This window comes from Bos indicus, chromosome 21 (assembly GCF_029378745.1).
Source record: "Bos indicus isolate NIAB-ARS_2022 breed Sahiwal x Tharparkar chromosome 21, NIAB-ARS_B.indTharparkar_mat_pri_1.0, whole genome shotgun sequence".
Classification (NCBI taxonomy): domain Eukaryota; kingdom Metazoa; phylum Chordata; class Mammalia; order Artiodactyla; family Bovidae; genus Bos; species Bos indicus.
In genome coordinates, this window is record NC_091780.1 from 10,834,307 (window position 1) to 10,848,993 (window position 14,687).

General features: G+C 54.6%; 1 long non-coding RNA gene across 1 annotated transcript in view; it reads right to left on the minus strand.

Annotated features, from left to right (window-relative positions):
* The window catches only part of LOC109575641 (uncharacterized), a 37,723-nt gene extending 26,657 nt beyond the window's left edge, over nt 1–11,066 (minus strand). The window contains exon 1 of the long non-coding RNA XR_002183265.2: nt 10,898–11,066. This is a non-coding gene — a long non-coding RNA (uncharacterized lncRNA). The remainder of the gene's footprint in view (nt 1–10,897) is intronic.
* Nucleotides 11,067–14,687: the final 3,621 nt, after the last annotated feature.

Sequence of the window (14,687 nt, forward strand, 5' to 3'; positions counted from 1 at the left end):
ATTCAGACATATATATATATAGGACATGCCGATCTAGAAGAGCCGCTGCCCTGTAGATATAAGGCCACTGGCTCGCAAATCTCCGGGGCGGGAGGTGCCGAGTGTCTGCCAAGGGTCTGGATGTGAGATTTGAGGGGCACTCTACTTTTCCCCCGCCTTTCTTCCGGAATCCCAAATCCAGGGGGTCCGCAGCCGAGTGCCACCCCCCCCCCCACCGCCCCCCGCCTCGGCCTGGTACAGGAGAGACAGTGGCCACAGCTGAAGCCTGGTTCCCTCCCCAGCTGCCACCCCGGTTCAGCCCCTGCTCCCCAACTAGAAGGGGCTGGCAGCCGCTGCTCGGGTGGACAGAAGCTAGAGCAGTCAAGGATTTGAACTTGTAAAACCAGTTAGAGCAACTCTTAACACTTTTCCCTTTCTGCCCACCTGTTAAAGAACACGTGTTCTTAAACCGTTTGACTTGGTAATTCAGAGAACAGGAGACATTCTTTACTTTGGCCTCTTCCTCCTCTGTGAGGTCACTGCTCTTAACGCATACACTTAAGAGAAGTTCTTAGGCATCTAACTTCTGCTCATCTTGGTCTCAGACTTAATGAAACCCAACCATGATTTAAATTATTTCCCAAAAGTACCTTGTTGTTTGTCTACGTTAGCTAAGTAAATAGGAAAACTGGCAAATTGATGATGAATCAGCCATTCTTTTTTGATCTTCCTAAAGTTGGCCAAACTAATAGAAATTCATTTTACATGACTCCCATTTTAGCATAACTGGCATTACTTCTGCTTGTTCACAGTCTTCTACAGCTGGGACTGTCGAACCAGCTTCTTCTACTCAGCCTGGTCCCATTTCAGACTTCCTTAGAACTGTTCTCATAGGATCCACCGTCCCTGTTCCTTTATTTTCTCCCTTCACCAGCCATGGATCAATCAGAGAGACAATTGATTTTCCTGAACCAGAAAATGCTGACATCTTGAGGGGTTGGATTAAATCTGAGTGAGCACGAAATCCCACAAAATATGAAGCAGCCAGGCCAATCTCCAGGTTTAACAAAGTTCTGTGTGAATATACATGTATATGTGTAAGTGTGTACTTATGTTTATCCACCCCAACTTGCATAAGGTTGACAGTGGGAAGAAATTTTACTGTAATGTAGGGACACAAGCTGAATGAGAAATCATCTTAATAATCTGGATAAATGAAGAGAAGACCCAGACCTACATGTCTAGGAGTAAATCGCTAATTATGAAATCCAAAACTCTTGAGCTAGGGTCCTATGCTTGCCAGAAAATGGTCATTTTTCCTCTCTTTTATTGGAAATAGGATCCTAAATGCCTTTTGACGGAAAAGAAGTTACGAGACAAGATGCAATTTTCTCTTTCTTTTCTGACAACTCTGTCATCCAAAGGATCACAGCTATGTCAGGGTGTCTGTCTTGGGAAGAAAAAAGGGAGGGGGGGTGGAGAGAAAGAGTGAGCTAGTGAGAGTAACCCTGCAGCCCGTGGCCATCTTTGCATCAAATTTTTCCAGACCTCTATTTTTGATTGTGATCCCACTGATCTGAGTTTGAAATGCAAGCACAGTGAAGCCCCTAAGCCTTCAATCGTGTGAAATTTTCAAAAGATCTCTAGAAGCAATCTCAGGCTGCCTGACCCCTGACAGGCGCCGATCTCTTTATTCCTCTCTCTGTCGGCACTTCATTTGTTGGAATATCTTTCAGATTTGCACCTCCAGATGACAAACCTGAGTGTTTATTATGTGTACATGAATCGGAAATCTTCAAGCCCGCAGAAAAGCACCATCTTAAACATAATATTTAATTTCCCGGCCTAAGTGTCTGCTTCTTTATTTGCTTTTCATTAGCTTAAATATTTTTTCCAGATCTCCCCATGTGTCACTTTGATATTTAGATGATTCTATCTTTTAATCATCATTTCCCCCTTGGAAAAAAAAAATCCCCTGTCGCCTGCGTCTGCGGAACTCACACTGCCACGTCACTGTGCGGCGGGCAGCGAGGCCGCGAAGCTGGACGCAGAGCCGATCGGAGTCTGGGGGGCACCTCTCCGGGACGGGTGGGGGGCGGCGGTGTCACAGAGAAACGTTTGCCTTGTAGCCGGCAGCCAGGGCTGGGCTGGGCCCGCTGACCATCTCGTGTCTCATTCCACCTCTCCTCCTTCAAGCCTGTTTAGATGATTCTTCTTCTCCTTTCTCAAAACAAAGCCTCAGGTGGCATGGAAAGGTGCTTTCACCGCTGGGAGTCGGGCCCGAGCTGCGTCTTGAGCCTGGGGCCAAGTTTAGACAGCTCACCCCAGTCATGCGGGCACTCCTTCCGGCCCCGCACCCCCTCCCACCAGGCTCTCTGTGGGCCCCAGATCTTGGGGGTCCGACGGTGCTAGAGGCAGAGGGAGTGTGGGGGAGGGCTTCCTGGGAGACGATTGCTTTGTTAAACTTCCCTCTGTCGAATAATTCCGCGGATAAGATTTTGGGATGGGGACGTTGCCCACCCTTCCCCCAATCTCAGCCCCAGAGTGAGCTTTAGAGCCCAGCCATGCACTCAGGTGGACTGAGACTCACCCTACCCTGCGTAAGCGGGAGGTTGAATCGCCACCCACAAGCCCAGTCCCAGGTCGCGGAGGTGGTGGGCTGAAGCCTGAACGCCCCTCCCTCTGTTTGGATAGGCCCTGTTGCTATGATTAACTTATTAAACCCCCTCGTAATTATTTTAATTCGACTCGAAAAAATACTTTGGGCGGCAGTTACGATGTGTTTGTATTTATTCATCCCCCCCATAAAACCTGTGTTAAAACAAATGTTACTTTTCTCTCTCTGTACATAGACCCTCCCTATTTGAAATAGACCGCAGGGACTGCCATTAGATCGAATGGCAAGTCTTTATGGAAAGTGTTTTGCATAATTACATACCAAAGCCAGAACAGTCACCTCCACATTTTATGGGTCACAAACCATCAACAATTGCCACATTATTGTCCACGAAACCTTAGTCCCTTCATTGATGGAGCGGACTCCATTGCTAATCTAGAACGGGAAAGGATGGAAATTTCTTCTAATAAGAACCCGAGAAGATTATGTCCCCACTGACAACGTGTTTACATATAGTTATAAAGTTCAGAGGACCGACAGGGGAGAGGAAAGGAAATCGGGGGAAGCCTGATTAAGAGCCACGCATCGGTCTAATATAGATAGCGCATCAAAAGGAGTGTCTGAATGTCCTCCCCTTTCCAGATCCGACCCCTTCCTACCTTTGTCATGCAGTAATTAAGATATTCTTATTTAGACAGACAGCGTCTCTAGTAACTGAATAATATTAGCTCCTTTGATGTCAAACTTTTGACAGTTATCACACCAGCACTGGGCAATTTAGCACAAATGCCCTCCTTAAAAAAAAAAAAAACCACAGAAAACCCCCATTGGCTTTGAAGAAATCTAATAAGTGTGATCCTTATCACCAAATGATCTAAATCGCTGCCGACAGGCCGCCCAGCTATAAATTACATTTGGTGTTACATAATGAAGCCGAATTTGGGTTTTAGCTCATTGAGGCAGTGTTGGTGGGAACTGGGACGCACCCCCCCCCTCTGCAATTCCTGTGTCCCCATTCCCGACTCCCAGAGCCTCTGTCTACTGTAAGAGCAAAACCTCACGAAATCGAGGGGTCAAGGCAGAGATGGGGGATCCAGCCGAGGCGCGGGCGCGGAGCTCAGTGCCCTCGCTTCGGCTTCAGAGCGCAGGGCAGGTTCAGCCAGCCACCTACTCCCGGATGCCACTTCGCCGTGGCTTTCAGAGCTCGGGCGCCAAATTTGGGATTTGCCAGATGGCAGGATTATCTTCGCGTCTGTTATGTGTGTGTGTGTGCGCGCGCGTGTGCGTGTGGAGTGTCTCGGGTGGGGGCGAAGATGAGGATGGAAAGCAGAGCCGGATCCGCCTTTGCCCGAGCTGCCTCTAGCAGCCTGGCCCCGTTCCGGGGCTCGGGGCAATCTCCCGGCCGCCCCGCCGCAGGCAGCAGGCGGAGTTCCGCCACCCCCCGCCCGTACAGACCGAGGCCCCAAGGCCCAGACGCGCGGAGCTAGGGGAGGGGTGAGGAGAGCGCTTCCCTCCGAGGAGAAACGGGGGCGGGGGGGGGGCGGGGCAGGCGAGTTGGAAGTGAAGGGGGCAGAGAGGGCTGGGGGGGAGGGCTGAGACGGCGACGGTGACACCTGGAAGGCATTGTCCTTGCGAGCGACACCTGTCAATCTCCGCTCTGGGGTCCCGGGGCCGGGGGCGGGGAGGCTGATGTCATCGTAGAGTCCCTTCCAGGCCGAGGGCGGGGAGGACTGGGGGAGGCGGGGGCGAGCGGAGCCAGGAGGCCTGGGAGACGGGTGGGGGAGGAAAGAGGGAAAATAAACAGCAGTTGCTCTCTCTCGCCGCGTGCTCTGCTCTGAATTTACACGGCCGTCAATATTCCAACTTTAGTTATTATTTCTCATCTCGAAGGGCCTGCCTAGCCTTGTCACTGGGGAAGGGGAACTAGTCCAGGGTCACACTGCATCCTCTATCCCTGGGAGCACCCCCTCATCCCAAAAGCCTGGAGGCGGACTGACCCTCCTTCCAGACCCAGCTCCCTCTTTGCCCGGCGGCTGTTCCCCGCCAGAGGCTGCGGGCTTAAGGAGGAAACACTTGGGATGAGTTGTGAAAAGTCTTGTGAGATTGCAGGGGGTGAGGGGAGAGTTAATTAACGTGGGGCTGGCTCAGCCAGTGGGAGAGCGGGCGGCGGCGTGGGTGGGCGGGCCGGGTCGAACGCGGGGATGCGCTCGGTGCGGGGTGCTTGTGATCTGGGGGCCCAGCTTGGAGGCCTGGGCTCGGGGGCGGGGGGGCGGAGGGGGTTGGCGGGGGCCGGGAGGAGCAATGTGAGGGGTCCTCAGCGGGGGCTGCTGGCGTGCTCCGCGGAGCCTTCGATTGGTCCCGGGGAAATTCTGGTCTCCCACCTACCGGGCTGGCACCCGCACCCCCCTTAGCGCTCCTGGACTCTCCCTCTGCCTATTCTTTTCGGCCCGAGCTAATTAGCAGCCTGCCAGCGGCCTGATTTATGGAAACGCTCGGGCGGGCGGAGACGCGCGGCGAGCAGCGGCCCGGTGCCTCGGGGCGGAGAGGAGGAGGAGTCTCAGCGGCCCCCTCCGCCCGGCCGGAAACTGGGAGTTGCTCTCCCCGCTACCCACCCTCCCACCCCGGCGAGGCCGGGCGCCCCCGCGGCCCCCGAAGCCCTAGCCTGGGAGGCCGGGAACCCTGGCGCCAGCGGGGCGGGCAAGGGGCGGTGGCCGGCGGGGTCCCTGCCGCCGGGTTCCAGCTCGGCTGACCCGGAGGGCGGGCCAAGCGCGAGGATAGCCCGAGATTTGTGCGCCCGGGTTGGGGCACCTCCTTCCCCACGATGTGGTCTGCAGAGAAGGAAAAGCGACGGGAAGGGGGAGAGGACGCTGCACGGGGTCGACAGCAGGCCCCTGGCGGCGGAGGGCGGGGGCGTCTCAGGCTCGGGTGGGCAGCGTGGAGCCACCAGCCCAGCGTGGCCCCCACGTCGCTAGTGACTGTCCCCGGGAAGGGCGTGGTCCCTTTCCTCTCCCTTCCCCTGGGTCTCATCCTCAAAGTCGTGTGAGTCGGAGCCTCCAGACTAGAGTCGGAGCCTCCGGACTAGAGTTGGAATTTGGAGCTGGGTGTAGGCTGGGGAGCGGGGAACCACAAGACAGGTCTAAGAGCCGCCCCTCCCCGCACTTGCCCGCAAACTCCGGCGCTGTCTCCTCACTGGCCTTGAGTTGCCCCCGATGACCCCGAGAGAGAAGGAGAGGCGCTCCCAGGCTTCCCAGTGGACCCCAGAAGTTGAGGATGGAGAGAGCAAGGGGAGGCGAGTTCGGGGGACAAAGTGCAGGGACCTGTTGCTGGCACTCCCTCAGAGTGGCGCCTCTCCCGGGGGGACAGGGGCAAAGGAAACGGGGGAAACCTCTGGGCCCTCCTCGCCCGGGAGAATTGTTGGAGGAAAGAGATCCTGGCAGACCCAGAGAGCTGGAAGCCCCTGGCATGCTCCTTCAGACTTTAAGCGGGCGGGGATAGGGACTGGGGGTTGAAATCATTGGGAAGGGAACCAATCCTCCCAAGCCTGGGCCCAAAGTTCTAACTGTAGGGAACTTGAGATGTCCAAGAAAATGTGTCAACTTTCTTTTAAAACACCCTACCAGTTCACCTTCCTTAGAACCGCCTCTCCGACTCTCTAACTGGGGGAGGTGAAGAATTAAGACCTTTCTCCCCATCGCAAGACCACTGGATGCCTGTCCCGGGGGGCTCTGTCTTTTCCAGGTTCCCTCGTAGATAAGGCCATTTGATGTCAGTGAGAACCGGAAGCGCTCCCAGCGCCACCCACCCAGGGCCCCTGGGAAATTTAGTTTTCTGCTCTTCTTCACCTTCCAACTTCTGCTACCAGTTCCAAAGGGTTAGTAATATCGGGGGTCAGGCAGGCCCTGGTCTTTCTGAACCGCGGCTGGAACCCTCAGCTGGGTGGGGAGCTGGGCTGAGCACACATCTCTCTCACGCATAGCGTTTAGTCCCCTGGGTGGTGGCCCCTCTGAATTTCTAACCGTGCTGAGGGCTGAAGTCACCTGCCCAGACAAACTGCGGTGGCCGAAATCTGCCCAAGTCTAAGCGGAAAGAGAAACCCATCCCCGTCAAAGTGTTGCCTTTAGGCAGCGCGGGTGCCAGGACTGCTGGGTCACCCAAGGGCCAAGCTTCAGTCTCAGGGCCTCACCAGGCCACGGCTCACAGGGCAATCACAGGCCGATTTCAGAATCTGCAGCCTGCCCAGCAAACGCTGGCGGTTAGGCGCCCAAGTAATATTATTCATTCGTCATTTTCAAAGTTGATTTATCGCAATCGACAGGTTAAAGCCTCATCTGACTTCATTACTTTTAAAAGCTGTCTATTTCACAACTGTCACTTTTCATCGCTTAACTCAAATAAATACTTGAAGAAATGAATTGGAAGAGACTTTTAGATCATGTTTATAATTCTTGGTCGCCACGTTAACATTCTAATGACCTGACCCTCTGAATTTCTGTAGATTCCTAAATCGGACCGAAATTTCCTGCATTTATATCAGAAAATGTCAGGGAGGGTGAGGGAGCCGGAAATACGGACTAAAGGAAGTGCAGCTGGCGACAAGTCGGCGACCGCGTGCAGCTTCAACAGTCTCCCCAATGGGGGCGAGGGCCTAGGCCAGGTACCCAAAGCCCCTAGGTAAGGGGGCAACGCTCGGGGCAGGGCTCCGGGGAATCAAAATGCTGAAAAGAGGGCCCAGCCTGATGTTTGCGCGTGGAGCCCGGGTCCCAGAGAGCCGGGGGCAAACCGCAGAGGAAGTTCACGCAGGATAGAATTTCTGTTCACCGTGACTATTTATGACTATTATTATTTCTGACATTGTTTCCAAACTGGTTCTAATGGGCCCCACAACCGCAGGTTGAGCGTGACAGGGTGAAAGGCATTTCCTGCCCGTCGTCTTTGACTTAGAGCTGTGAGATACCCACGGAAGGCAAGTGTGGAAACGAAATCGTGTGGATGGAAATAGTTAAATAATTTGAAATAGTTTCTTCTTCCATTTTGCTGTCATTTGCCCAATGCTGGGTCTTCTGGAGCTAGTGTTAATCTCTCTCTCACCCACCAATTCACAAGGAACCAGCTCTCAGAAGTATTAATAGGTTGGGGGTGGGGGAAGAAGGGAACACAGAAAGGAGGGGGGAACACCACAGAGGGGAAAAGTTTTTTTAAAAAGAGAGAGAGAAAAGGAAAAGAAAGGAAAAAGAAAAACCTATCAAACTGGAAAACTGCCTAGTTTGGGGACAAACCAATAAGGAGTGCATTACATTTTCTTTCCTGTATTTTTTTTTTCTTAAAATATATGTATGTGTGTAAATGAAGAAGAAGAAAAAGAAAAAGAGAAGGAAGGCTCCCGAGCCCGGGGAGGAGCTGCCTAACCCTCCGCAGTGTCCGGGCCAGAGTTGACCCCGCGCGCGCTCACCGGGCCAGCGGACCCTGCGCCGCCGCGCCGGCCCCGCCCGGGTCCCGCTGCGAATACGAACTTCGCAGCCCCCGGGACCACGGCGCTCTAAACGCGCCCCGGCGGGGCCCCGCCGCGCTCCCCGACCCCGCCAGCTTCGCGGTCGCTGCCGTGGGCCTCCGCTCACCCCGAGAACCCGCAGGCCGAGCGGGTCTGATCGCTCCCCGCCTTTTGGCGCCGAGGCGAAAGGGAGGCGGCGGGAGTGACGCTCGCAGGCCGCGGTCTCTGCGGGAGCGAGGCCGCGGCTCTCGGCGCGGACGGCCGGGCGCTCTGCCGCGCCCTGGAGCGCCACCTCGCTGCGGAAACGGGAATTTCTCGGCCGCCCCGCGCAGCCTCCCGCCTCATTGGACCGTCAAGAGTTTTCCTTGCATCATCTAAACTTGAAGACAAGCCGAAACGCACAGGCCTTCTTCCCACCGATCTGTGACCAATATACCCCGCAATGTCTGCACTGGGCGAAAGGGCAAATCATAGGAGAAAGAGGAGCAAATATACAGCTACAGCAATACCGAATCTAAGTGGTGATGCTGCTTTCATAGGAAACATAAATGAGCGGTGTCTTCTTGGAGGCCACGGATTTGGGCCGTCGTGTGTTCCAGGGCCACTCAGCTGTGGCGGCTGCGAATATCTCCCAGGAGGCGGGTGCTTATGAAGTCAGACCTTCCCAATTACGATTTCCACCCATATCCACTCATTCTCATCAGATGAACATAAAGAGGGGCTGTGCCATGCCTGTCGCCAGCCTACTGGGACCTTGTCCCCTCCCCCCCCAACCTTCAGTTCTGCCGACAAAATAACCACAAAATGCCGCCCCTAACTTGTACACCTGTAGGCCAGTGAAAACAGGAAAGGCAAGAAGTACAAATCACACAGCAATTCTCTTCAAGGTGCAAGTTTGACCTTATTTTATCCGGTTGGTAACTTAACTGTTTTGTCCTACTCTTAAGCTCACACGACTAAAAATACACAGAAAATTTAACTCACTTATATGTGTATTTGTTCAATTTGTTGTTTCAAAGCGCACTGCCCCAGACACAAGGTGGTTAGTAAAATATTTCACAAAACAAGATTTTTTCCTGTTAAAAGTAGAGTATCTACTTTAGGGGTGATTAGTAAGATATTTCACAAAACAAGATTTTTTTTCCTGTTAAAAGTAGAGTATCTACTTTAGGGGTGATTAGTAAGATATTTCACAAAACAAGATTTTTTTTCCTGTTAAAAGAGAGTATCTACTTTAGGGTCCTGTGAAGATTTGTGTGGTTTCTTTGTTTTGAGGCAGGTACAGAACCTTTCTCTAATTTAGTTCTGACTGCAAGTTTGTTTTTGTTTAAAGGAACTCGGTGGCTCCCACATAGAACAATGGTTGGACTGGGGACTACAGGGTTGGGGGAGACTGTGCTCATGGTGGTGGGTGAGCCCTGGCATTTCCCTGCCTGAGCAAAAGCAACATGGAGAGCCTTTCCCGGAAACTCTGCCCTCTCTGAGTTGGCAGGGTGAGTTCTCTAAGGGCTGGCAGGCAAGGAGGGAATGCTCCTTCTCCCTGTAACCAGCACTCCTCAGTGAAGATTAGGGGGCTCTCTGAGGGCCCTTGCTCGAAAATTATAGGGCTGCATCAGGAAAATAGCCACGTTGGCTTGCTGGGTGGTTGTTCCTTCTCCATCAAACCAGGAAAGATTCCTGAGAGACCCGATGGGAAAGAGGCCCCAATTTCCTAGCAGGACTTGAATGAGAATTCCTCACCCCAGCCAGCTGAGAAAGGGTGGCGCAGCCCCTGGGAGTTCTGGGGCTTCCTCACCAGAAGGGATGCTATGTTGGGGTAGAAGGGAGTAGCTGAGAGACCCTGGGAACTAGGAGATAATTCCTATCAGGGTTCAGGGGTCCACCGAGGGACAAGGATGAAAACAGAGGAGAAGAAAGCAGAGAAAATGATAGGCTTGAATCTATGTACCTCTAATTCTGAGAAGTCTCTAAATTGGAAAGCTTTTTCTTCTTTCTCCTTCCCTCCTTATCTTCCCTCTCTTCATTTCTCTCTCCTCCCCCTCAGCTTCTCACATTCAGATTTTCTGTCCCCCCCCCCACGTCGAATAATGCCTGGAGATGAAAAATGATTTTTATTGCTATTACACTTCCTACCGCAAGATGCAGTGCAAGGCGGCAGAGTTTGTATTACAACTATGTCACGGTGTTTCACTGATGCAAAACATGTAGCCAGAGGGTGTTGCTAATGACTCCTGGATTAGAGAGAGATTGAGACTGGAGAAGGAGAAAGAGAGAAAAAGAGAGGAAGGCAGGAGAGGAATTTCATTAGAGGAAAGGGGAGGGAGTGTCACCATATAATCAGGTCTAATAATCTCATCAGGATATTTTCGGATTTCGAGATTTTAAGAGTGTGAACTAGAGAGAGCAATATCCTTTTAAACACCATAAAGGTGGTTGTTGTTGTTGTTTTTGCATGTTAAATAACTATTATGTTTACAGTCAGTTAAGTGAAGAACTCTCCTCTGGAAAGAATCAAACTTCGGAAAACCCTTAATATCAGATTAAAGGCTTTTCCAGGAGCCGCCCCGCTTGAGGGAGGTGGGGACCCGGTAATCAACCCGCAGTGTGTGGACCGCTACGGGGCCTGCGGAGGCTCACCGCCCTCGCCCGCGGTCGTGCACACACTTGCACACTTGCCCGGGACGGCCCGTCCGGGCCCGGGGCTCAGCCTCTGCTCGGTCTTGGCCAAACAGTCTCTCCGGGCTCGGAACTCCCCGGCGCCCTCCCCCGAGACCGGCTCTACTTAGGGAAGCGGGAGGTTTCGAGGTTCCTACCGTGGCCCGGGCCGGTCCCACCGCCCTGCGGTCCGCTTCTGCCCCCCGGGGCACAGCGAGGAGGGCATCCCCTCGGGGCCGCGGCCCTTTGAACTCGTGAGCCCCGGACTCCCGGCCGGCGGCGCGGAGCTCGCTCGGGGCCCGGCTGCGGAGCGGAGTGTGGGTGGCGGGCGGGGTGGAAGGGGAGTGGGGGAGGCGGAGGGGCGGGGGGCGGGGGCGGGAGCCGGGCGCTAAGCCTGGAAGCTTGGCTGTTTACCCAAACGATTTTCCTTTCAGGCCCGAGACACCAATGAGACAAGATCAAGCTCCCCTCTTCGGGGTGTGTGTGTGTGTGTCTGTGTGTGTGTGTGTGTGTGTGTGTGTGTGTGTGTGTCTGTGTGTCTGTGTGTGTGTGTGTGTGTGTGTGTGTGTGTGTCGCCTCCTCCAAGCGCGGCTTTGTGAATGGGGGCTCCGGGGACGCCGACGAGGAGGGACCAGAGGCCGACCCGGGCGCCAGCGCCTCCTCCCGGGGGCTGGGAGAAGCCGGGAGGAGGGCGAGGGGTCTGAGCGCATCGCAGGCGCCCCTGACGCTCAGTGTGGTCCCGATGGAGGGAAGCGAGCGACAGGGACACAGGCCGCGGAGAACCAAGGGCCGCATTCGCGAAGGCCGAGCCGGGAGGCGCCTGGTCGTGTGTGTGTGTGTGTGTGTTGGGGGGAGCGGTGAATAATGTGAATCACATCCTACTTCCAGTCCCTAATTTCCGATCCCTCCAAAGCCCCAATCTAACTCCTTAGGCCACTGATTTCTTCCCGACTCCCTTGCTTGAGATCTATTAGCTGTAAATTAGGCCAAGGTTTTGGCGTTTACGGTACAACGCAGGCCATGTAATCCGCGCCGCTAGGCTTGAGTCTGGGTCCATCCTTGCTCCGAAAAAAAAAAAAAGATTAGAAAGCAGGAGGGGAGGGATGGTCTGTACTGACAAGGCATTTGTCATTTTTAAAGGGCTCCACATCCAAGGATATCCATCAGCCTAGGGGGAGTGGGGAAGAGGCAAGGGACGCGGATGGGGCAAAGTCCCGGGCTCCGCGCAGCAGGTGAGCGCCCTCCTGGGCGTGGCTCCCGCTGCAGTTCCAAGGGGACATCCGCCGCCGAAACGTCGTTTGCAAAATAATAACAAGAATATTAGAGGTATTATTGATAATAAGAATCAGGAAGGCGGGGTGATATTTAATTGAGGTCTTAAGATGAAATCCAGCCTGAAGGTGTCTTATGTATATTTAGTGGCAGGTCTCCGACAGCTCAGCCCAGGCCGATGAAAGGCTTACCCAAGAATGTGTTTCTGGAAGAAAAGGGTGTCCTTCCGCTGCTTCTGACTCAGCTATTATTGCTCCTCCTGTCTCGGCCTGCCCCTGCTCCCCCCCAAACCCCACACTGAAGGTCGTCATTTTTTCTTGTTTGCTTTAAAAATCGCACCCCCCCCCCCCACCTTTCCCAGCAAGTTTTTATTTAATAGAAGTTCCCATCTCCTGGCGCTGACCCGGGCAGAGCTCAGAAGAAACCGGGTAACACTTGGTTCGGGCCTCAGTGTCTTGGGTTCACGGTGGTTCAGACCTGGACAAACACACTCGGAGAGGGAGGAAGGGCGGAGGTCCCCGGGTGTTCTTCCCGTGTGTTAGGGGTGGAGGGCTGTGGCTCTGGGCTCAGAGGGGCCGGAAGCAGCTGTTGGGGATCTAGGTACGAGTTGGGGGCTGGGGGACCGCGGCTGTACTGTGGTTGATTCAGAATAAACGTGTATGAGAGAGGTGATGCTCACGGAGGAACCGGAAGTGCCTGATAATGCTAAGAGCCACAGCTAACATTTACTGAGTGCTTACTATGTACCAGACACTGTGTCCTTCCCCTGGGACACCTCGCAGTGGTCAGGGGTAGGCCGCAGACGAGGGGGGCCCGGAGGGAGGGAGCAGGTAGGTAGCCAGAGAGGTGGGAGCCCGTGGCGAAGGATAAGAGGTTCCTGCCTCGCAAGGCGTCTTCTGCCCGAGAGGAGGGGTCGCGCGGGGCAGCGAGGCCCGGGGCCCAGCCGGCCTCCCGCCCTGCTTGTGGTCCTCCACATCCGACCGGCCCCGCGCGGCCACGCACTGTGCGGGGCCCCCAACCTCCGGCCGGAGAGAAGGAGGGCTAGGAGTTCCACTGATGTGCCCACTTCTTCCTGCTGGAATTCAGGAGGCAAGGCGACTGGGTCGTGAGGAGGGCGAAGACCTCGCGAGGCCCGGGGCGAGCGCGGGTCGCGCCGAGACTAGGCCCGCAACCAGGCCCGAGGCCTCCTCCCGCCGCCCAGGCCCCGGGCGCGGCGGCGCTCCGAGCGAGGTGCGCCTCCCTCGCGGGGCCGCGGGCGCTGCACCGGCTCCGAGGCCTCCGCCTTCCTTGCGGCCCCAGGCGCGCCCAGGGGTCGGAGCGGGGCGCAGGCCCGGCCGCTCTCCACGCCCCACCCCGCCGGGGCGCCCCGGCCTCCGCTCCCAGGCGGCTCCGGGAAAGAGGGCTCTGGCTTCCCCCTGCACGGCCTCCCCTTCTCACCCCACCAAACCAGGGGCTGAGACTCGCCGGTGACCCCGTGCCGTGCCCCGCAAGGGTGGTAGAAAACAGACGCTGCGCTCTGCAGACAAAAGGCTTCCGCGTGCAGGCTCGGCTGGAGCACGTTTCGCACCCGCCTCCACCTAGGCGGAGCAGGTGGTCGGGGTGGTCGGGGTAGAGAGCCCCGACTGATCCCAGAAACGGAACACCTCCGAGGCCCAGGGCATCGGCACGACCCGGGTACCTGCTCCCAAAATACCCAGTCTGCCCCCGCCCGCCCCGATTGCCCCCACCCAGCCACCCTCCTATAAAAGGGCGCCCTGTTCTCTCTTTTTTTTTCTCTTTTGGCTTCTGGACTCATTGCGAATCACCTGGCAGCAGGGAAACACCGGCTCCTGATATCGACCAGCAGAGGTTACTTCTTTCTCTAAAAAACGACTCTAGCTTCTTCTACTAGACCCGAGGGAAAATTCACATTAAGAAACAAAACAAAACAAACTTTAAACCCTCTCTGGGTGCGAGACGTGGTGGGGCGCGCTGAGCTTCCGATCTCTCCACGCTGACTCACCGCCGCACCTGGAAAGCTAGTCCTGAGAAGAAGAAATAGTCTTATCCTGCAGTCTATCATTTTGGTATTACAAGTAACAACCGTGGAGCGAGAAATACCCCCGGCCTAAGAATATTGATAGATGATAGTAGCGATATTCACAATCGATCCTTTAATAGGCAGACGTCATAAATCATGTTCAATTCCCTGACAGCACAGTACTTCACTTAATAATATAATTAAGATGAAAACTCTGGAGGTATTGGAGGCAGCGGGTATTGATAGCTTCAGAAATTGCATTCTGAATATGATGATGGAAGGGAAAAGGACTTTTGGAAAATACAAACCCCTTCCCAAAGGATGGGGTTTTCAGGGTGCTCTCTTCTGGGCAGCCCTTTTGACCTTTTCGACCCCCAACGCTCAGCATACACCTTTTCCCCCCAGCAGCAATCCCCATCTCTGATTGGGTAGACGGGGTAGACCAGGTCTTTCTGAGAAAAGATGTAGAGGAAAATAAGGAGAAATTGGGCTTGGCTTGGGTGAATGTCCTGTGTTTAGGAATCCTATAGAAACCCATTCCTTCAGCCTGAATCTGGAGGGGGAAAATGTTTAGGAGAACTAGGAAATGAAGCTGTTTGGTTGTCTCAATAAAATTAATTTCCTCAACAATGTTTTCAAAAGTACACATAAATCAC